Here is a 24570-nt window from a genome sequence, read left to right on the forward strand (position 1 = left end):
TTGTTTGTTTTTTTCTATACAATGGAAGTCACTGTCTACCATCAACTGTTTGGTTACCAATGATGGGGAAGTCCGTTGGGGAACTCATACAGGTCTGGAACATCTTGAGGGTGAGTAAGTAATGGCAGAATCTCTTCATATGGAAAGGTGCACTGGTGCTTTTTTTTCTAAGAGACAGACCCAGGTTGAGCAGTTGACAGGATGTGCTTAATTTTTTCCTCCTGTTTCTTTGGTGCAAGCATGTGTGTGCAGGCTGAAATGTTGAAATGTGACAGTAAGGTTAGAAGGAGAGTGTATTGCACCTCAAGCTTGCCCTGTCTCTTTGTGAGCTGCTGATAGCTTGGAAGTGACAGCTATCCTCTTGTCGATGTTTACAGGGATTATAGTCTGCGTATGTTCAGCGAGGTTATGTGTGTACTCAGGCTCTATGATTTTTTCAGCGCTTGTTCATTGAATTAATGTGTGTGTGTGTGCATGACTGTGAGTGCGTGTTTGGTTTTTGGGTCATTAGATATGTTAGGTTAAGTATAAAGACTGTATATATTTGAAAAGGATTAGGTCTGCTGGTCTATTAGGCCTTCCTGTCAGAGTTTTCATTTGTGTATGACTGTAAATGTGAATGGATGAAGATTTGTGTTTCATTGTGTGTGCTTTGTATTATCTGGCATTATGCATTTGTGATGCAAGTGTGTGCGATTGTGAATGTGTGGACTTTCACACATGTCACTGAGCTAAATTTAGGTGACAGGCCACACACACTCAGATCAGGTGTGAGGAGGGCCGCCAGCCTGATTACATCCCATCACAGGAAGTTGTCAAGATGGCCCCCTAGCAACACCTCGATAGCAACAACAGCAACAGACATGCACACAAACAAGAAAGGTCAAACTCTCACCTCTCTCTCTTTCCCACTCTCTTTTGCTCTGTCTTATTCTCTCACACGGACACACACACATCACTGTGACTCATACCTACCAAAATATATCACAGAACAGAAAACCGATCTACTGAGTTGGGTTGGACAGCAAGGTCATGGTTTTTTAAACTCTAATACTTTCTCTAATACGTTGTGATTACTTTAAAAAAGGAATTTAGAGATGCAACCTAGTGAAGAGGGTTTTAACATTCTGAGAGTGTAAAATAGCGGTAACAGAATGGTAAACTCTGTCTCTGAATTCATCTCTGTCAATACGCAAACACTACAGTCATCAAAGTGACATTTGGTAACAAAAGCCATTTCTACGCAGACGTTCCAGAAAATTCCTGGATGATTTTGTTCAGTCACACTTCCACAAAAGATGAAACTGACACCATAGTGTGATGTTTTATGTACACACTTATGTGTGTAATGTGTTATCTTCTCATAAAGAGTTGCATCATGTATGGTATCGCTAATGCCGGGTATACACTACACCATTTTCAAAGTTGAAGGATAGCTTTCTTTCACACTGCACTATTGTTTTGTTTTCATGATTTTGCTGTGGTTTGCACATTACGCAACAGATTGGCGACTGGGGCTCACGTATTACATAACATTTCACTAGGAAGAATCCCTGACAACTCAACAAATTTTCCTGACATTCCGGTTCCAACTTTCAACAACACATGCAGCTAAATTCTATTGTACAGACTGTAAATAACTATATATTTCATATGATTACTGTTAGGCTACTACTGTTTGGATTCAGTTTACAATTTTAGAGTTGTCATGTTTTTTAGTGTCTTGCAACACAAACATTGTGTTTTCAATGTTGAAAGTTGAAAGCTGCGTCTATGAGGAACAGTCTATAAAAAAACACGTCTAACTATACACATGTCTGGTAGACCCTAATTATCATTTGGATAACCCATAGACTAGTTGATTTTGATCTTAATATATATAATGATGCATATTTTATATTTTATTGTATTATTCTTTGGGATATGTTTTGGGAAAATTGTCATTTAATAATATAATACAGTGAAATGCATTATAGTAATGCGATCACAAGTGTTATTGGTTGGTTGTTACTTTTTGTTATTTTTATACATTATACTATTTTTTTTTTCATGACTTGTAGAAATTGCTAAGTGTGTATAAAAGTTAAAGGTAGGGAAGGTGATTTTAGAGAGGGTAGAAATAGCAAGTTAGCTTTAAAAGCATAAGATCCCACTCTCCCTGCAAATTGCTCTCCAAAGAATGCTCACAGGCAGCCCAGAGGCTAACCAGCGACAAGATGAGAGACAATGTTGGTGGAAGGTTGAATGCTGTGCTGCTAGATTGCCTCATGTCTCCTTCACCGGTGAGAAAGCATTACAGTATAAAGCGCATAACATGACAATAATAACGCCTTCCAATCTCACTTGGTCTGCAATAGCATAATGGAATGTGCTGAATGACGTATCATGTCTGTGCGAACACAGTGGGCGGAGGTATGCAAATGTATAATTGAAAGGCAGGTAGGACACTCTATTGTAGTTCTCGGACCAAGGGATATGATTGGACAAACATTTTATCATCCTACGCCTTTCACAGATGATAGAAATACATCAAAATGCATTTAGACCACTTAACTTAGTGATTGCTATTGGAATGTGAGGAGACTTTCAACCAGGATAACAAAAAATGGTTTTGAAACAAATCACCTACCCTGCCTTTGAGATAAATTTGATTCCACTTCATCTTGTAGCGAAGAGAGGTACAGCTGTATGTATCAGCTCTGCTTATGTATCAGTTTTGGATTCTTATTTTTAAACATTCTTATGTTTAATATAAGATCAGTAATTTAAGTTGGGAACACTTCAGATAATGTTTAATAGAAGGTTGGTTTTAAATTGGTCAGATGTGTCTTATAATGGCTGTTATATTTTAATGTAGTGAAAGAAAGAGCAACTGGAAACCAGCTGTAACACAAACAACTGCTTCATCCTGTGAGAGATGTCTTTTATTCTTTAATAACACAATGCCGAAGTAAACCCTCTACACATAGATGGTTCTTCAGCAAAGTTTACAATTATTTCACATGGTCAATAAATAATAAAGTGAGAATAAATACACATAGCTAATTGTGTGAAAAAGGCTGTGTGAAGAGACAACATTTAAAGAAAACCTAAAAGCACTTTAATATGAATATTTTCGCTTGAGTATGCATATTTAACTCTGCAACAGAGCATATTAGTCCTCATAAGTTTTCTATTCAAACATAATTTCTCTATATCCTAACTCCCGCTCTCTCTGTCTCGGCCCCTCCCTTTACATCTATTGAAATGAGAGTGTTTTGACCCCCATGTTGCAGTTTTAAATTAAAAATCTATACTCTATCTCAGTTTGTAGGGTTCTTTTGTCAATGGAGAGGCTCTGGGTTGTAATTGGCTCCTGTTCTGTTTGTGATGCACTGGTAACCTACGAACTTTTCCTGCTGATTGACTGCTCAAGGTGAAATTCAAGGTAGATCTTATCTGAGCTGCTTCATTTGTATTGAAGAAGGGGGAACTCAGCCATTGGGTCAAGGATTGGGGATGGTTCTGTAGATGAAATGATAAAATGATGCTTTCGTAATCGCCAATGTGTAATTGAATATAAAATTAAATAGAGAGGTAGGCACGTCTGATATGCAATTAGTGCATGACGCCGTCAAGCTATTTTCAGAAAACGTGACACTAAAAGTGAGGTCTTCCTGTAAAATTAATTACACAGCCGCTTGTGAAAATTAACTTACCTTGAAATGACATGGCTCCCCTTCAAATTGGGTCACGAAAGTTTCTTTCCTATATAGCTATGGTGGTCTCCTGTCTGCACCCTTCCTTTCTTTGTTTTAGTAATTATTAACTCCCTCTTCAAGAGAGCCTGTTATATTAGATACAAGGATCCAAGCAGATTTTTTCCATTAGATGATTTCTTTAAGCTAATAAAATATACTACTGAGTGTCAATTGAGAAGCACAGTTTAATCTGTGGCATTACAAAATCAAATTAAATAATAAAATAAATATTAGGGCCAGAGCAAGAGTTACAAGTGGTACAATATATATTCAACATTCAATTAAGCTGTATTCACTAGTGTGTGTAAATGTAGTGTATGCTAACACCATTAGGTGTTAGAATTCATATAATGGGAACACTGCAATGGGCATGATTTACTGTGGTATCTTGTGTAGTAAATAGTGCTGCCATCCATTCTGTATGATACAGAAACATCCTTTATTCTGTGTCTTGTGCTTTAGCATCTTACAACCAAATAGCTGAGCATGTTTCAGTATTTATTGCATTTGACTTAGCATATGTTGATTACGCATGTTTCAGTATTTTCAGTATAAAAAAATCACAGATTTGTTCTCCAGATTTTCTTGTGAATGGTAAAATGAAAAGACTATAATAAGATCATGGTGCATGTTTTACGAGAGATGTGTTCCTGTTTCTAAAACAGCCAACAAGAGAGTCTTTTTACCTTAAAACATTTTTGGACAGTCACAGTGTCTAGTTTTATCATTTGGCTAAGTAGAAACTAAACCAATATGTGTAAGTGTGGGTGGCACATTAGCATCAAATTAAAATATTTTTAAATATTTAAAATATCCAGATGAAATTTTGTCAGGGAGCCAAAATCAAAACTTCACTTTTTTTTGTTTGTTTTTTTTTTTTTTTTGTTTTGTTTTTTTGTGTGTGCTGAATGCATGCAGTAACATTTTTAATGTGTCGCAGTAATATCATCACTCCTGAGAGAGGGAGTTTTCAGGAGTGATGATATTACTGCACCGAGGTTGAAGTGCTCTTCTTCCATACATTATAGTTATAATTTTTCATCCGCAAATTAATTCGCCACATTTTATTTTGTATCACCATACTTACTCGTGTAACTACTCATGTAACCATCTTTAAATAGGGAAAATATGGAAGTGTTTGGTGACTTCTAAATTCATCCCTGTTTGGATCCTAAGGAATTAATGGTGCTAAGCTAAATGCTAGCATAGTGGGGCCGTGCATTACAGCGATTGAGTGCACGCACTGAGATGGGAGAGGTACGTATCAACTCGTCTAATTTGAGGGAAGAACATAGTGGAATATGGAAAAATGGTGCCGTTTTCCTTTAAGAATACTGTGTTAAAGCATATGCTAGTGGTATTAAACACCACCAGAACAGACAATGGTGAAAAGGAAGCATCGAGATTGATGTGTATGGGATCGGCGGTATTGTACATAGCTTAGCCCAGTTTCTAGAGGTTAAACTGAGGCAGAGAGGTCATATTACCCTGTCAAGACTTTACGCATCGCAGACTGCTTTTGATGTCAGAAACACTTCGGTGTTACGCCAGGCTACTGTATGCAAAGTATGTGTCAAAGAAAACGAATGAGTGTCAGTGCATTTGTGTAAAACCCCAGTAAAGGGTACTGGCAATGAACATTAAAGCACAACAGAACTGTGCCAACCGAGTAAAAGGCTTTTCAAGAATAACAGAAATGGGAAAAATGCCATGTGTATGGATAGAGCGAGGAAGGGTTTGCTTTTTGTCAAAGTTCACCTTCAGCATACCTTTAAGCTATTATCACAGATGGAAGTCACAGTTTAAAACGTCAGATTGGTGTGTGGTGTGTGCGTGTATGTCCTCAGGGTGGAATAGGATAAAGCTCCACTGTGAGATCTGTTCCACCACGGCATGGTCAACGATACCCGTAACACTCGACTGAACTTAATCTCAAGTGTGTGTCTTTTGTGTGCTTCTGTGCTTGAGTGATCACCATCTCTGAGTCACATTAGTGCCGTCTGATCTCCGGCAGGCATCTTGTCTCAGCTTGAGGGCTATGGCCTCCTCTCTGTCACCATCTGTAGTGTTCCGCCGACGCATTAAAGGTGTGTTTGCGTGAGTGTTACGGGCAGCCGCCTCCTCTCCATACTGCCATCTGTGCTGGTACGCAAACAGAACTAAAGGTGACGTTACAATACGCTAAGCTAAGGTGCTTGGCTTCTACTGGCCTCACTGGGCTTTACTTCTGTTTTACTGTTTGTTTGTGTTTTAATAAACTTGTGTTGAGGTAGATAGAAGTAGATATGAGGTATTTGACTCAAGGAGGCCTTGAGAAAGTGCTCCATTAGCATTTTGGATGAATGTTTGTTATTATTAGGGGCCAAGCACCAACGGTACATTGGCACCTATTGTATTCGTTGATGTTTCTATTATTAGGGGCCAAGCACCGAAGGTGCGTAGGCACTTATAGTCATCATTGGCATTATTCTTTTTCTTCTTCTTCTTCTTCCGCTCTGGAAGCCTAAGGCAGCCCATAGAACCGCTTTCGGGAAAGTTATTAAATTTGGCACACAGATAGAGAACAGTCTGATCTGTCACCATAGCAAATTTGGTGTCTCTATCTCAATCCCTCTAGTGCCACCAACTGTCCAAATTTGCACTTATGTTTATGCTGATAACTTTTGAACTGTAAAGTTTTATTTTTTATTTTTTTCTGAATCCTTGGCTCATGCTGAGTTAAATGAACACCAATTTTTTTAATTCTACGGGTCAAGATTTTTCACAATTTTTAATAGTTCTAGACGGTTTGTCTGATTTTCACCAAATTTGGCTCAGATTATTTTTCTACCATGCTGGCAAAAAGTTATTGATTTCAAGTTGATTAGTCAAATCTTCACAGTGGTTTAGCGTATTGAGACCAAATTTGGTGTGTGTTATCATGAGCATGACCTGAGGCTTCCTGCACAGTTTCAGTGCAATGCCACCTAGTGGTCAGAATATAATAATTATTATTATAATATTATTATTATTATTATTATTATTATTATTATTATTATGAATGGTTTGGCCAAAAATTCACAAAACTGGTCTCTATAGATTTGGTGCAGCACGCCGAGTCAAACTATACAAAGTTTCTATGTCAGCCATTTAGAATTTTGTCGTAAAATGCTATATAATTTAAATATAAACCATTTATTGGTTATTTTCCACAAAATAATTAGCAGTATATTGGTTTTGGACAAAATTGTAGTATAGCTACTGACTATATCTTTTTGACCAGCAAATGCCGTGTGACTAATCACTCTTGAACAGAATAATGACATCATGCCAACACTGACTGATGGAATGCTAGAAACATATTTTAAATATTAGACACATATTTGTACAAAAGTGTTTGATTTAGTCAGAATGCATGACATTGCTGACCAGATAAATTTTGACCGCATAAGATAACCAGACACAATCAGAACCCAGTGACGCCCTGGAGTAGCAGGTTTCACACATTTCTGCATCAAGCTTAATTATCATTAGTCAAAACATACAGTAGTTGTAGTGGTTGTAGTTGGTTTGGTTGTTTTTGTTTTATGTGTAGAAAATATGCCTACAGTGATTAGCCTGAAATCAAAGAGAACACAATCTTTAAAGGGCCATGTGTGTCTGTGTGTATTTGTTCCGTAAAACAACCGATGACTTTCATGTTTAATTCTCTCTGTAAACTGTTGTTAATGACACATCTAATAGTTCTGTGATTATTATGCTTGTTCTGACCTATCAGTCAATGATGTGGAAAACAAACAGTTTTCTCATAAAGGAGCCCAACAGCAGGTGTCCAGAAGTAAAAAAAACCAAACAAAAAAAAAGCCATTTTGGTTAATCTACGCAGCACGCAAATGATCAGTTATATTTTTGTATGTATTTTATCTTTTTAATTGATCAGGAATTACAAACAGCTACTGCCTGGCATCCTAGAAGGACTCGACTTGACCAGATTCTAGGTCGCTGACAAACAGACAAAAGTCTGTTGCACTCTGTTTTCTCAGCCCACTGTACTGTGTCTGTTAGACAATATTATGTATGTATTGTATGTACATATGTATTGTACCCACGTATGCAGTCTCATAGAAATATTTGTTTAAAATCCCACAAATATCTGATACACAACAATGTAATAATGTATTAAGAGCATTGTCATTAATTTGCATACAATAAACATCAAATGCTCTTTAGCTTTTTTGTTTTTGAGACAAAGCTTCGAGGTATTAGTGACCGTTTGTTTGAGCATGTCGATATTTAACACTCAGAGTCTCTTTTTTTCACAATTAAAACAGACAGGTTAAGCAGACCGCACCTGGCTAAAAACATGCCTCTAGGTGAACACATGCTGAAATGTATTTTCACGCTCCAATATTCTCAATGTGTGTGTATCTACACCATGGGTTGGGTTGTTATTGTGCTTTTGTGCCAATGCTATTGTCCGCTATAGTGTTCAGTGTTATTAATTTTATATATATATTTGTTATTGTGCTTTTGTGCCAATGCTATTGTGTGTTATTAATTTTATATATATATAAAATGAATAGATTAAGTTTATATTATTATTATTGTTATTATCATCATCACATTTTATTAATTAATTAATTTATTAATAGTAGTAGTACTATTAGGGAAGAATTCTGAAGAGATAAGAATACAGTATATATGTTTGTATTGTTACAATAATAATGGGGCATTTTCTTCTGTATTCGTTCTTAATAATAATTATAATAATAATAATATTGTTATTATTATTTTATTAAGAATACTGAAGAAAAATTATTATTAGTAGTAGTAGTAGTAGTAGTAGTAGTAGTAGTAGTAGTAAAGTCAGTTTAACAAGTCAAGTCACCTTTAAAAAAAGTGAAAGTGAAGTGACGTGACGTGACATACAGCCAAGTATGGTGAACCATACTCAGAATTCGTGCTCTGCATTTATGCTGCGGCACCCGGGGAGCAGTTGGGGGTTTGGTGCCTTGCTCAAGGGCACCTCAGTCGTGGTCAATAATGCAAAAAGACAATAGTAAATAGTAAATTTTTCAGTTAAAATCAGTACATCGGTACATCTCAGTTCACTTTTCAAATTAAGAGTCCCCAGTATTTTTTCTAAACTATTGAAAAATTGAGATAACTGCATAGAAATTGGTGTGTGTGTGTGTGTGTGTGTGTACTATTGAAAAATTGAGATAACTGGCAGCTCTACATATGGACAGTTTTTTTTTTTTTTTTTTTTTTTTGCCTATCTCTATTGCAAATTATTGTTATGAAGCACAGGTACATTTCAACAATTAATTAAGTGAGCTAGGAGCATAACGTTATTAGCCAGTATGATTTGAATAACAATATGGCCCACATAAACAGATACTCACAGTACAATAGGAGCAGGTGTACGCCGGGACCAGATGCTCTTGTGCCAGGCTAATTACTGTAGCGTGTTTTTGAGCCAAACACCCGTCTGTCAATCAAACACACACTCAGGGCAAAAATGCATCATTACAGACTCCTCACCAACACACACATGCTTCAAGCAGACGGTTTCATTAAAGCCCAAGTGTGAAGTAATGTGAGCAGGAGTACAGCAGAGTGGCCTGCTGAAAGATGACTAGTGCTAAGAGAACATGATCACATATTTGTACCTATATCTCAGTACCACTGAATATCTGCTGACTGGGGATTTACAAAGTAGCAGTGGTTTTGCCAAGTAGCAAGTGTTCCTGAATCAACATTTCTGTCAGAAAAACATAGTTCTGACCATAAGCGATACTGGATTTTATTGATGTTGATTTATTATTGTTGACTGAATCTTGTTAAAGCCTAAATCCTAGATTAAAACAACCTTAAAATCTAGATCGTTCATAGAAATGTTGTTCCAGCACTAAGAAGAATGTTGATAAATGCTTGCTGTATACACTGTTGTTTGTCTTGAATTAATTCCTTGTTTAGCCTATATTATGCTAATATGCTAATTAAATGAAATCAAAATTTTTGAATGATGTTCAAGATTTCTTTGGCAGTGAGAAGCAAGTTAACAAGATGTCTTCGAGCACGACAGAATTTTTGATTGTTTTCAGAGTTGAAGTCACCATGAAATCACAATTGACGATTTTTATTTTTTATGGAATTTTCCTTGATTAATTTAATTAATGTGCTCTTGTATTGTTTAATCTTTAATATTTTTTATTTGTATGTTTGTATGTTGTCTCTGGCAATCAATACTGGCCACACTGCCAATGTTTTCTTTTTTATAACTCGTGTTCTGCTGTCGAATGATAAAAATCATACCAGCACCCTCCTTTTTAAAGGCCAGTTCACACAGAACATGTTGTTGCATTCAATTGCACAGCTTTTTTATTGATTTATTTGTAGTACTATACTAGAACTTGTACTAGACTGACATCTTTGACCATTGTGTCAGCTTTTTATTTAATTGTTTATCAGGATACTTTTTTGTCATAAAAGCATGACTACTTTGCTGTTCCTCATCATTCTCACTATTTTAAATGCAAAAAGAGCATGTTCTATGTGAAAGGCCCCTTAGTATGACGTTTATCGCCAAAATACAGTGTGCACCAGGATTTATGCTGATGGTCAAAAGTCAAGTCAAGTTTTTTAATTTGAAGCTTTTTATTTTTGAAAGTACTTATTAATTTAGTTGTTAAGAATTTATGTTGTTGTATTGTTTGTTGGTTTTTTGGTTGGATGTTGTTTGATGTGGGCTTTATATGGTTTAGCGAAACCTCTGGCTACGTGAGACTACTGCAGAAATAACTCAGGTCAGAGAAGTTTTACGGCACATTAGATGCTGAGGTAATCACATAGTGAAGTTTATACCACTCTCCTTGAGAATCCAACCCAAGTGGCCAATAAAACATATCTGTCAGGGCCCCCTCAACGCAATCATGCCAACAAAGACCATTACACTGTGAGGTTCTCTCAGCTAAAAGCTAACTAGCATCTCGCAATCAAGAGCTCCAGCAATTTACCGTCATCGAGGCAGAGAGAGAGCACAAACTTTCTGAAAGTGGAACTTGTGTGGAGAAATGGCCAAGAGCAATCAGCAGCAGGGCTTGTTGTGGATATCACTGGAGTAGAATAGGAGGGAGAAGAAAAAGAATACGCTGAGCTTTAGCAATGTAAATACCCTCTTTCTCTTTTTCACTTGTTCTGCCTATCAGAAGAGTGTCACCACGGGCGCTGAGAGGCAATCACAGACTCGTTCTCCCATTAGCTGCCAGCACTATCACCCACTCTTGCCGTTTCTTCGTCTTCGTCTTCTCCAATCGCTCGGTTCTCGCTTGCCCTGTAAATGCCATTTCTCTCTCTGAATTAGATTCCCTCCCACCTCATTTTTTTTTTTTTGTAGCCTTCTACGCACTTAGACACGCACACACACTCTCTAGTCTCGCCTTATTATTTTAAAAAGTAAGGACACTTGTGACCTAGTTTCTCCTCATCCTTCCTATCGTAGACATTAAATCAAATGGAGCACATTAAGAATAACATGTACGCAGACAATGGGTTCAGTGATGGCCTCAGCTTAGGCTCCTTGTGCACCACGGCAAACCCATAAAAATCATTTGTATCACCTCATTTCAAAAACCCTATACCTGTTTGCCTGAGAGAGAGGAGGTGGAGGGCCGGCAAATCTGAGAGAGATTTGTGCTGGGAAAAGTGTTTTGAAGGCAGGGGTAGATGTGAGGAGAGTGATTGTGAAAGAGAAGAAGAGGAATAGATTTGTAAGAGGGAAAAGAACGGGCTGTACGAGGAGAAAAGCCGAAAGCTGGCAAGTGATTTTGTGTGGAGATGGTCGCATGGTAGAGAGCCAGTGCGTTTGAGGGTTATAGAGACGTGGAGTATCTACATGTGTGAGAGAGGGAGTGTTTTGGATCAACATTGTCGCTAATAGGCTCAATATACTGTAGTTTGAAGCCCAGCTGCACGAGTCTAGCTTGAAAGGATTATAATGACTGAGCGTCCTGGCAATCATGCTAATTTTATATAACATTTAGTAACTGAAACCTTACATATGAAATATGTAATTACACATAATGTAATTTTTTATTTTTTTATTTTTTTTGGAAAAGAAATGGTTTATTGAGCATTTAGGATAAAAAAAAGTGAGAAAAAAGTTTGCATGTTTTTTTTATATTGAGTATCATTTGATAAATCAGGCTTTTGTGGCTTATGTAGGAGAATAGAGCTTGAGGAGGAAAAATACACCTTAATTATATTTAGATGTCCAAATTGAGCAAAATTGGAGCAGTTGCTTATATATATATATATATATATATATATATATATATATATATATTTATATATATATATATATATATATATATATGGTCAAAAAGTAAGACGACATTCTGATAGCTTGCAATGTAAACTATTGGCTTAAGATCTTAGTACAGCAGACTACTTACATAAAATGCATATATCAGTTGTTACTCTATATCTCTCAATAATATGTCTTAAATATATTTGTCAAAAAGCAGAAGCACAGTATGGGGTAGTCGTGGCCTAATGGTTAGAGAGTTTGACTCCTAACCCTAAGGTTGTGGGTTCGAGTCTTGGGCCGGCGATACCACGACTGAGGTGCCCTTGAGCAAGGCACAGAACCACCAACTGCTCCTCGGGTGCCGCAGCATAAATGGCTGCCCACTGCTCTGGGTGTGTGTTCACGGTGTGTGTGTGTTCACTGCTGTATCTGTGCACTTTGAATGTGTTAAATCCAGAGCACAGATTCTGAGTATGGGTCACCATACTTGGCTGTATGTCACATCACTTTAACTTTATAGAGAATTTTACAACAGCTTCAAACGTGGATCATATTGCAATCATATTCAAGAATCAGAAATATTAATTTTGCAAGTCATGAAATTGATAGTTTCACTGAAAATTTAACTCCAAATTGTTTTATATAATACAAAACTATGTAGTAATGTCTGCTGTGATCTGGTGAAAAATACATTCTTTTAAATTATACATTTATTAATTTAGAGATTTGCATTATTTTTATATCGTTTTATTTGATGGATGTTATTTAAAGAATAAGATTCACACCAAATAAATTATAAATCTGGCATCAGTGCAAAAACACCTTTGAAAATAATTTTTCGTGATTTTTTTAGCAAAAGATGGAGACTATAAGAAATGCATTCAATTTATGTTCCATGAAGATTAAGTAGTATGAGTATTCAGGAGACTATCTAGGGTGAACCAGGTGAGTTGAAGCATAGATAGACTGAGAAAAGAAATCAAGAGCAAGACGAAGGGTAGAAAATAGATGGGGAAATTGGAAACGCAGAGGCTAAGGAGTGCTGCTGGAAGGAGGAATGAGCATAGGCTTCAGTAAAGCATAGGAAATGTCTCTTCAGCGACTGAGAGAATGAACCAACCATCTAATCACATAGCTTGTTGTTTTAATGTACGCTTCTTGTCTCATTCCCATCTGCAGCATATTGCTCTGATTAAAATTTAATTGACACTAATGTTAATTTTGTGTCAGTGAGGTATCCAGCTACACGCCAGTCACACAAATCTATTTTTGTTGCTAATCAAGGCCCATTACAACGCCATAGCCACAATATCACCAGCCTCTTATCTAACAAGCACAATAAAAACCACTCTCCATGATGCCAGATGCCCACTTCAGAGGACAATTTACGGAGGGAACGAGGGCATGTGCCGTAATTAGGTGGGGGACCCAATAGAAGGGATTGTGCTTTCATGTTTCGCCGAAGTAGATCTAAGTGTGTCTTGTGCTCGGTGGTTTCAGCCCTGCTTTTAAGAGGAACCTGGCCATGTTGCTGATGTCCTTCTCCTGACCTTTGGAGCTGCATGGCGTGGAAAACTATTAAAACGCTAAACTAGGTTTCTTTTCTTTGGGTCTCAGGAGAGAAGGAAAAGGAGAGGGTGTGAAGAGGTGCAAAAAGCCTGGAAAGAGTCCTTTTGGCTGTTAACACTAGGTCAGTCTCTAAATGTGTTACTCACGATCAACTGGAAGACTCCAGGTTTGGAGGAACAGGGTCATCTGTGCACTTGATAGTAAAGTTTTATTTATTTATTTATTTTTTAAATTATGGATAAGGTTTATCTATCTATCTATCTATCTATCTATCTATCTATCTATCTATCTATCTATCTATCTATCTATCTGTCTGTCTGTCTGTCTGTCTGTCTGTCTGTCTATCCATCTATCTATCTATCATGAAATAAACCACATTATCCCTTACATGACTTCAAGTCATCCCATCAGACATGACGGGCAGGTCTTTCAGTCTGAGATTTTGGAGGTAACTAGCTGTAATAATGATTCTCCACAGAAGTTTAGTGTTACTAAGCACTATTTTGAAAAGTCATATCTCTGTCATTGCAGCCCAATATTCTTTCAGACCTGGATCTGTTTTTGAGCGATACATTTTTCTTGTCTGCTGTCGAACAAGAACTGAATCAATGTTTCAATTCTTGGAGCCTCTTGGGATCAGGTGTGCTTTTCAACAGACCCCAGAGACACCCACAAACAAATAAATGACGAGAAGAGAAGGATCTAAGGCTTTTAGCATTAGCTCAAGCTCCTCTTGCCAGAAAACCTGTGTGTTTTTAATGTCTGAGGTGTATGAAGATGTTTTTCTATGGGTTGTGTCCAATGTTTTCCATGCTTTCTTATTTAAGAGCGATAATAAGTTGTCCTTGTTAAGGGTGATATTCTTCTAGTTAAGGAGGATGAGTTTTTGCCATTCTCACAATTAAGGGTGATGTGTGTTAGTATTCTAGTTAATGGTGAAGTGTTCCCGTTGTTAAGGTTGTATAACATACATAATCACACAAGAGAGATGTGTGTTATTGTGCTCCTTGTTAAGGGGTATTTCAACCAAAAATGGCCTCACGTCAGTTTTCATCCATCCGTAGAACTCAGAAGGTGTATTTATAAAGACTCTCCTGGACACTTTTCAATATAATGAAAGGAAATGAGGCGTGGGACTGTCATGCTTCAAAATGCCTTAAAAGTATATAAAAAAAAAAAATAATTGGTCCATACAACTCTTGCACTACAGTATGTTCCAAGTCTTGTGAAGCCATATGATAGCTTTGTGCGACAAAGCAGACTGAAATGTAACTCATCATTTACTGTACTAAAAATTATGGCATGCTCTGTACCTCTACTTGGCGTGTTCATGAATGACAAAGTGATATCAGAACTATGAACAAATCACAAAACTGGTTTAGTGATTCATTCATTCATATATAGACCAGTGATTCTAAATCCACAGGCCTCAAGATAACTTATAATGATTTAATATATTTTAAAAGTGTGATTTTTAGATATGGGAAAGTTGTGTAAATTAATAAAATCTTTAAACTTCATGGACATTTTTATAAAGAAAATATTTCTTTCTTTTTTTCTAGTTATGCCGAAGTCTAAAATATTTTATCAGGTAAAAGTTGCCAGATATATATATATATATATATATATATATATATATATATATATATATATATATATATATAATAAAAAAATATATAATTTTCAGCAAATCATGAATGACTGAAAAAGTAATTTAACTTAATTCCTCATAAAGAGTGAGTGACATTTATGAAGAACATTCAGATCTTAAAACTTATGAGATTCTGAAACTTTTTAAAAGTAATTATTATTTTAGTTAATTTTTTAATGAGGCTATATAATATACTGTTTTTTGTTGTTGTGTTTTTTTTTTTTTTTTTTTTTTTTTTTTTTTAATAAACTAAATCAGAATATTAAGTCAGTAGGATGAATCAGAATCACCACCATGTGTGTATGTGAATTTAAGTGGTGTGAAGTTTCCTAACAAAGTTTCAGCCTAAACTGTTCTCGTAAACATAACGGACTATAATATCAAAATAACATAATCCTAGAAGAATGACAGGCTCTAGTATGGAAAAACACATGTACAGAGAAAGAGAAATGCCTCCCACTTAAATAAGTGGTTGCTGAAGCCAAACTAGAATTCAGCAGTCTTATACTGAAGGACATTGGCAAACGCATCCTCCTATTGTCCGCTCCAAATACATCATGCCAGTGCCAACAAAATAATGAGGACGTTTTCAAAATACAGCAATGCTAGAAATCCACTATCATGCCAAGTAATACCATTTACACTGTGATAGCCAGAGAGAGAGGAGTTGCAGGAGTCACTGTCAGATTTGTTTGAGAGAAACTGAATCTACCTCTGCTACACCAGATGCTGCCTGGTTAATTGTTGCATTGCTGTGGAGAGACAGAAGAGGAAGAGGAGGGGGTCGAGAGACAGACGAGAGTGAGGAGACGATGGGGTGAGAGAATGAGAGATGTTCCTGCCAGAAAGCTGTGGAAGCAGTGCTGCCATTCTCTCTCTCTCTCTCTCGCTCTCTCTCTCTGTCTGGTTGGTGCCAGCGTGTGTGTCAGTGGTTCAGGGAGCAGCTCCACTCCTCCCTATTGGCTGCAGCCCCAACACCTGTGCATGTTCAACTTCGCTTCCAGCTCAATGCAGGCAGCCATATTTCAGCCCCCTCACCTAACCCATGCGAACCCTGCACACACATACATATCTGTCCACTTCCTGTGTAGGTGATGAAAGTGAAAACTTGTTATCTTGGCTCAACCTGAGCTGTTCCAAAATCGTGATTGGACTCTGCGGTTAGTGTTTCCACCATCTCAACAGCGCATTCAGCATCACTCTCTTTCAGTGCTGGAGAAGCTTTGAAACTGCAGCTTACCAAGTTACTAGCTACAGTCAAGCTGCTCTTTTAAATATGCTAAGCTAACAAAAAATAATTAAACATTTAAGCGGGCAATATTTTTGAATTTATAACCAATAAAATAAATTACATTTTAATTTAATTTTATGATTTAATTATAATACCATACCCTACTATTATATTATTTTATTCAAAATTTAAGTAGCCTTTCATTCTCATTTAATTTTAACTTGTAGTATGTGCTTTTGACATTCATTTTAATATATTATTTTTAGTCTTAGTTTTAGTAATTTTACTAATTCAACTTAAACATATTTCATAAGTTAGTTGCCAAGGCAATAGTTCTTTTTTTTTCCATTTTATATTTATATTTTATATTTCTTTTTATTGTATTTATGAATATATTTATTTTATTATTTCTATTTTATTTAAGCTTGATTTAAATTAACAAAACAATTTTTTATAGTTTTTGTTAACACCACTACAATATATAATACGGTTACTAAAGATTCCGCTTTATTAGATAGATGTTCAATAACAAGTCGTGGCCTAACGGAGAGTCGGACTTGTAACCCAAAGGTTGCGGGATGACCCTTGAGCAAGGCACCGAAACCTCAACTGCTACCTGGGTGCCGCAGTAAAAATGACTGCCCACTGCTCTGGGTGTGTGTGTGTGTGTGTGTGTGTGTGTGTTTGTATGTGCTATTTTATTTAAGCTCTGTACTCACTGCTCTGTGTGCATCCAAGTGTGCACTTGGATAGGTTTAAAGCAGAGCACAAATTCTGAGTATGGGACACCATACTTGGCCACACGTCATATACGTCATTATATATATATATATATATATATATATATATATATATATATCAATATTTTTTCCGTTGCTACATATGCAAGGGAGACCGTTTAGAACAAACTGATTGAATTAATCATCTTTTCATTGTTGCATATGAGAAAGAAAAAAAAAAAAATTATCTAGTATGAATCAAGTCTCCATTGCACCATTGTGCCGTATTAGAGACAGGCTTTATGTAATCATAATCAGACTTTATGTAATTCTACAAAAGTTAGTAGCAACTTTTATTTTACTTTTATTTAGTTACTCCCTAGAACAGCTGACCCTACATAGCCTACTCTCTAAATCACCCCGCGCACCGGTCCGTTTTCCTTGTTCTATACCGACAGCACATCCAGGAGCAACCACCCCTATGACTTGTCTCCGCGTCAAACACATTTACCCACTTGCGCAAACACAGAGATGCTTGGGGTGATTCCTTTCTCCTCTCATTCATTATTTAGTCTGATTTGAATGTGAAATTATTAAATTATTCACATAGTTACAAGAGCGTGCCCATCGTGGGCAATCTGTGAATGTTATTGCCTTTGATAAACTGTCAAAACAAAAGAGTTCCGTGCGGCGTAAATAATAATGCTGACGATAACACCATGGCCAGGAGCGCTTGTTGTTTTGTAGTGCTGAAGTGCGCCTAGTACAGAAGCGTCTCCCTGTTGTCTCTTTTGCGTGTCTCCGAACATTCAGGGAGACTGAAGCCATGCTAATTTCATGCTAATTCCAGTAATATATGATAATTATCCACATTAATGATGCAGGTTCGTTAGGCATGCTCTTCCTGCGCTGCCCTACAGGAAGTCTACAAAGCCTGCTTTCACCCCCAGCTCATAAAGTGATTGTGTGGCTGAAATGTCAAATTTATTGCCATTAGGACACGTTGTCAGAGACGTATTTGTGAGAATTAATGTATGCGTGAATAAATTTTCTGTTGTTGCTGTTCATTTTGCTGCTGATTTACTTTTAGATCTGCTTAATGAAATCATGCATATTTTTCTATTAATTACTGTTCATTGTATTAAGCGTCCTGGACTGGGATTGCAATAATCATAAACTGCATTTTATAGTGAGGTTAATTGCCAACCTAATTACTGTATTTCTTGGCAAACCGAATGGCTTTGCACAACAGTAACACTGCTTACACGTTGTGGATCCAAAAGATTTTATTTCTTTATTTTTTTAATGAGAAATAAAATAAAATATTGGTTGCTTGTCAAAATGCCCTGTGTTTAAAAAAATCACTTGTAAATCTCTCATTATGCTATATTATTATTGGATTAAATATTTTAGTTTTCTTGTTTTCAAGTGGCTTTATATATATATATATATATATATATATATATATATATATATATATATATATAATTTTCGTAAGTTCACTTCAAAACCGAGGAGCATAAGCTGAGATCAATAAAGCATGCAATCAATTAGTTCCAAAAATAAATACAAACCTGTTCTGACTGAAAGAAAACAAGTTGATAAATGCATACTAATAAAGCATAACTGGTATTGTATAAACAGGCATGGTCATATATATATATATATATACATACATATATATATATATATATATATATACAGATATATATACTATATATATATATATATATATATATATATGTTGTTGGGAGCAAGGTCAGCAAGTTTTAGTCTAATGTGACCAAAATTACCAGAATAAAACATATGAGGGTTAAAAAACTGGGCAACTGACTAAATAAAAATTTTGAATTTGAAGTATTAATATGACTAAAACTATGACTAAAATTATAATAAGTTAAGCCAAAATATAAATATTCAAAATCATCTTTATGAAATCATGCATATTTTGTCTGTTAATTATTGGTCATTGTGTTAATTGTGTTGGACTCGGGTTGCAATAATCGTAAATGCATTTTATAGTGAGGTTAATTGCCAACCTAATTACTGTATTTCTTGGCAAACCAGTTGGCTTTGCTATTCAGTAACACTGCCGATCCAAAAGTCAGTTCTTTTTTTAGCTTTTTCTAGTGCCAAAAATCTGTATTTTATAACTTTTCTATTGCTGGAGTCACTTCATGTTGCAGAACATTATAGCCTGGGTGCAACGGCAACCACAAAAATGGCAAAAAAAAAAAAAAAAAAAAAAACTTTTATATGGGACCCACTCTTGTCGCTTTAAATGCCTGCTAAGTTTTGCTGTAGTTTGCTTTTAGCTGCCTTTTTTCAGTGTATCTATGGCGAGAGAGCAGGATCAACAAGATCACATTACTTTCTATTTCCAACTTTCTTTATGAGTTAGAGACCCTTTGCTCTAAGTGGTACAGCTTTGTGGATGTTAAATGTGCATTTGAATTCTTTAAAAACTAATAAAGGAAGTGCATGTGTGTGTGTGTGCGTGATGTTCTCTGTAACATCTGGGTCACAGGCTACTTTATGAATAAAACTCTCCAGCAAAGCTCCAGAGTACCGGCAAATGATCTTGATGTGTGCATATGTAATGCTAGCAGCCATGGGAGACATCTAAAATAATCAACACTGCATAATTTCAAGAACGTAAGAGAAAGAATGAGAGAGAGACAACTGTTTGCTTTGCATTGTGGTGTCACAACTGTTGAACAATCTCACATTCACAGCAGTGTCTCCTTGCTAACGGGAGACAATGGCACAAGCACACACTCTCTGTTTGGGATGTCTCTGGTTTCCCATGTAAAATGTTGGAGATGACCACAGGGGAGCAACACTGCAGGCAGAGTTCGAGTCGTTCCTGTGCCCTTGACTACAGAACTGCACTGCCTCTAGTGATCTGTGTGTGTGAAAGGCAAAGGCCCTGAGGTATACTGTGTGTTTGCTGTTCCTGCTATATGAGTGTGAGTATATTCTTCTGGCACTGTGTGTGTGTGTGTGTCCTGTAGGTGTGCTGTTTGTAGAGTGCTCTGTATGTCTCTCTCGCTTATAATCAAAATTTTCAAGTGAGTATATATGAATTTGTTTATGTCAAAGCACAAGTATTATGAAACACATCAACTCTGTTTGAGTTTAATTTCAGTAAGATTATTCTAATGCTTTCTATACAATATAAACAACAGTATTACAATTTAAAAGAAGTGTTTCCTATTTGAATACATTTTAAAATGTAAATTATTCTTGTGATGGCAAAGCTGAAATTTCAGCAGCCATCACTCCAGAAAACATTCTAATATGCTGATTTGGAACTCAATAAATAAATAAATAGAATTTATTTTAAGTAGTTATTTTATTTATTTCCTTCCTTTTAACTATTTACTTTCATAAGGGCATTTTTAATAATTACCTTATTAATTGTATCTGTGTTGTCTTTTATGTCAAATACTTCAATTTAACACATTAATCAATCAGAATACTGTAACCATTACTAATTACAGCAAACTGTTTAAAATTGTATGGAAATCATACATTTTAGAAAAGGAATTTGCAAAGAAGCAGAACTGATTTGATACTGCAGTCATAAGCTCAACAGAAAAGTGTGTGATTGGTTACAAAAAAAAAAAATGAATAAAAAGAAATCTGATGCAACATGCACAGATCTAAATGTAATGCCGCAAATTGACACTTTAATTTCTCTTTAATCGCAACAGATGTAATAGTTTAGTTTAATTGTGTTTAGTTTAATTGGTTGCCGCCTCATTTTGAATCAGTGGCCCCTTAAATTTCCGACTCTGCCTTGAACCATTTCTAATCCCTGGTGAAATAGATAGATTTTTCACGATCTAGTCAAGTCTCGTCATAGAACATCCTCTTTAATTCTGAAATAAAAATGGGTCCATTTTATATTGACTTTACATATATAAACATTGGCAGGTGGTGTTCTGATGGGGATGTGTGTAATATTCAGAAGTTGCACTGAGCCGAAATGAAAAGCGTCTGATATCAGAGGGGTTCCAGTGGATGTCTGGCCGCGGGTCAGTCACATGCAGATGGTGTTGCTTGTCTTGTGAGTGTGCGAGATGCTTTGTTGAAGTCTGCGCAGCTTTTAGAAGCTCCTCTCACCCGCTGAGACAGCCGCTGAGCAGACAACCCAGGGAGTTTGTTTCTGAAACCAGGGAGCCAGTTTAAAGGTGCCAGTCTTGTTGAAAGGTTGTTTGGATCATGATGCAGAATGAACTCTCTCCGTGGACGTGTGTGTGGAATGAACTCTCATTTTGTGGACGTGTGTGTGGTTTTATAACCAAGTGAAAGGGAGAACTCACACTTCTGTAAGAGTTTGGTGGTTGTAAGTGATTCTGACATCCCACCAGTGGTTTTACAGGCAATCCAGTTGTCTGACAGTTGTGTGTGTGTGTACTGGATTTATGTGGCCATGGCTTGTGACCAGTGATTTTTTCAGCCAGTTTCAGTAACACCAGATGTTTTTCTCTCACCTTGCCATACTGCATAAATGTTGATGGCTCTGGTCCTGGAGCTGCACGCACGCACACATGCACGCACACACACACACACACACACACACACACACACACACACACACACACACACAAGGACAAATCAATGTGAAAGTTTCTGACCCCATATAAAAAAACAATGTAATTCTGTCCAGCAAAATCCTTCACCTCTGACATATAGAGAGCTGTAAGAAAAACTCTGAAAGAGAAAATGGAAGAAATCATACTATATATGTGAGATTGTGTGTGTGTGTGTGTGTGTGTGTGTGTGTGTGTGTGTGTGTGTGTGTGTAAAGACAAATAGAGTGTTAGATATCGACTTAAATCACATAATAAACATTAACATTATGTAATTTAATTGTGTTTTTTAATGGTGATTATTTTTTGTGAGGAAAATAGGAGTATTTTAATGTGTTTTATAGTGTATTGTGTGACTGTGGAGTGTGGTGTTGTTGTTATAAAATGATATTTTTAATCACAGAAATAAATTACATTTTAAAATATATTCAAATTGAAAGCAGTTATATTATATAGTAAAACTATTTGACAATATTGCTGTATTTTGGATCAATTAAATGCAGGCTTGGCGAGCAGAAGAGAATACTTTAAAAAACATTAAAAATCTTACTGTTCAAAAACTTTTGACTGGTAGAATATGTGTGTGTGTGTGTGTGTGTGTGTGTGTGTGTGTGTGTGTGTGTGTGTGTGTGTGCATGCGTGTATGCGAATAGCTTAAACTCCAACCTAAATAGTATACCATGTTTGTGGTTTTTGCATATAATTTTGCTTTGATGCAGAACTGTAAATATTACAGAAAGAATTAGTTTTGTTAATCTTTCAAGTGCATTTGCAAATATTAAAAATCTGTGCCTAAAATCTGCAAACATGCAGAGACTTCCAGTCCTTACCACTAGGGGGCAAAGTTTGATAATTGCTCTTTTAAAGCAACTATTGGTAACAACACGATTGTGTTATGCTCAGCATTGTTTGTGACTGTGTGTGTGTGTGTGTGTGTGTGTGTGTGTGTGTGTGTGTGTGTGTGTGTGTGTGTGTGTGTGTGTGTGTGTGTGTGTCTGACCGGTGTTTTTGCCACTATCTCTGATCAGCATGATTGCTCTCAGCAGTGCCAGAGTCAGTCAGCACCATCTGCACTATTTCCTGTTCCTGCTCTTTCAGGCAAATACCACCCTGATCACACACACACACAAAAACTTTAAATAAATGCAAATCACAAACTAAGGTTACTGCTAACAATCCATTATCTCCGACAATAGCAATGAGTTCTCTTGTCCTATTTACTTTACCCCCCTCCCACATTCACCTCTCATTCTCACATTTATTCTTTGTGACGTGACATACAGACATACAGCCAAGTATGATGACCCATACTCAGAATTCATGCTCTGCATTTAACCCATCCAAAGTGCACACACACAGCAGTGAACACACACACACCGTGAACACACCCCCGGAGCAATTGGGGGTTCGGTGCCTTGCTCAGGGGCACCTCAGTCGTGTTATTGCTGGCCCGAGACTCGAACCCACAACCTTAGGGTTAGGAGTCAAACTCTCTAACCACTAGGCCACGACGGAGCAATTGGGGGTTCGGTGCCTTGCTGAGCACATGCTTCAAAAGACTCTTTAAAGAGCACTGATTGGATGACTGATGAAAAGCAAGAGACATCCACAAACTGATTCATATACACTATATATATATATATATATATATAGAGAGAGAGAGAGAGAGAGAGAGTGTATTAGGACATATTACATCATAAAGTCAAGCCTTATAAGCCACAGAGCTCCATGTTTAAAACAAAACAGTAATTAATTATAAGTTATTATTTAGGTTTATATATTAAAATGTTGTCTCCCATCCCATATTTAGACAGACACACAGTCTCCACATAGCTCACACACACAATTGTATTTGTTAAACCCTTGTTACTAAACAAGGTAATGAGCACACTCAATAACAATCAAGATTCAGCAATGCAATCACAACCATGACAACAAAGATAATGATGGTTGTTCAGCGGATCTTTTTGATACCAAAAGTCTTTGTGCAGTGCAATTAAATGCATGAACAGCTATTAAAATCCACTTGCAATTATGAAATTAAAATTAAATGAGCGATTTAATTTGCCTTGTGCTGATGTCTAAACTTGCCAATGCTTATGATTAATTTTGTGGATGCTCATGTGTGACATTTTCACCTTTGTGAAAATGTGTGTGTGTGTCCAGATCATAGCGTGGTCGATACTAGACCACTGTGTCATTAAATATTAATCCAGCGTTACAGTGTGGTTTTTGCTAGCATGCACCTGAACAGCTCACATTTCATATATGAGCGAACGAGAAAGAGAATAAAAGTGGTTAGAATAGAGATGCAAAAAAGACGGGTTGCTTCCATCGAGTCTGCATGGAAAAAAATGGAGTTAGACATGAGTGAGGTTGTTTCTGTTGACCTGTACCTGTTCAGCCTCCGCTTCCACTAGAAAGCTGAGACAGCATATCCAATGGACAGCCACAATGAAGTTTAGAATGTTAAATAAGACACCAAATACACTCTTGTGGGCTCTTTCTCTCCGATTTATCGCACTAACAAAATGTGCCTAAAGTACCATGATATCACGACTCACTAGATTAGTCTAACAGTCAATAGATTTCTGTTTGCCTTTTTTTTCTTCTTCTTCTTTTGACATCTGGCTTTTCTGTGACATTCATTATGTGTATATTTTCACTTTCAAAAACATTTCAACTAGATTTCTTACAGTGTTAAGTAGATGTAGATGTTTGCTTGATTCTTGAATGCAGCCTTTGAATTAGCGACTTAGACTGTTACACATT

The sequence above is a fragment of the Cyprinus carpio genome, chromosome A1, assembly GCF_018340385.1.
Source record: "Cyprinus carpio isolate SPL01 chromosome A1, ASM1834038v1, whole genome shotgun sequence".
NCBI classification, from domain to species: Eukaryota; Metazoa; Chordata; class Actinopteri; order Cypriniformes; family Cyprinidae; genus Cyprinus; species Cyprinus carpio.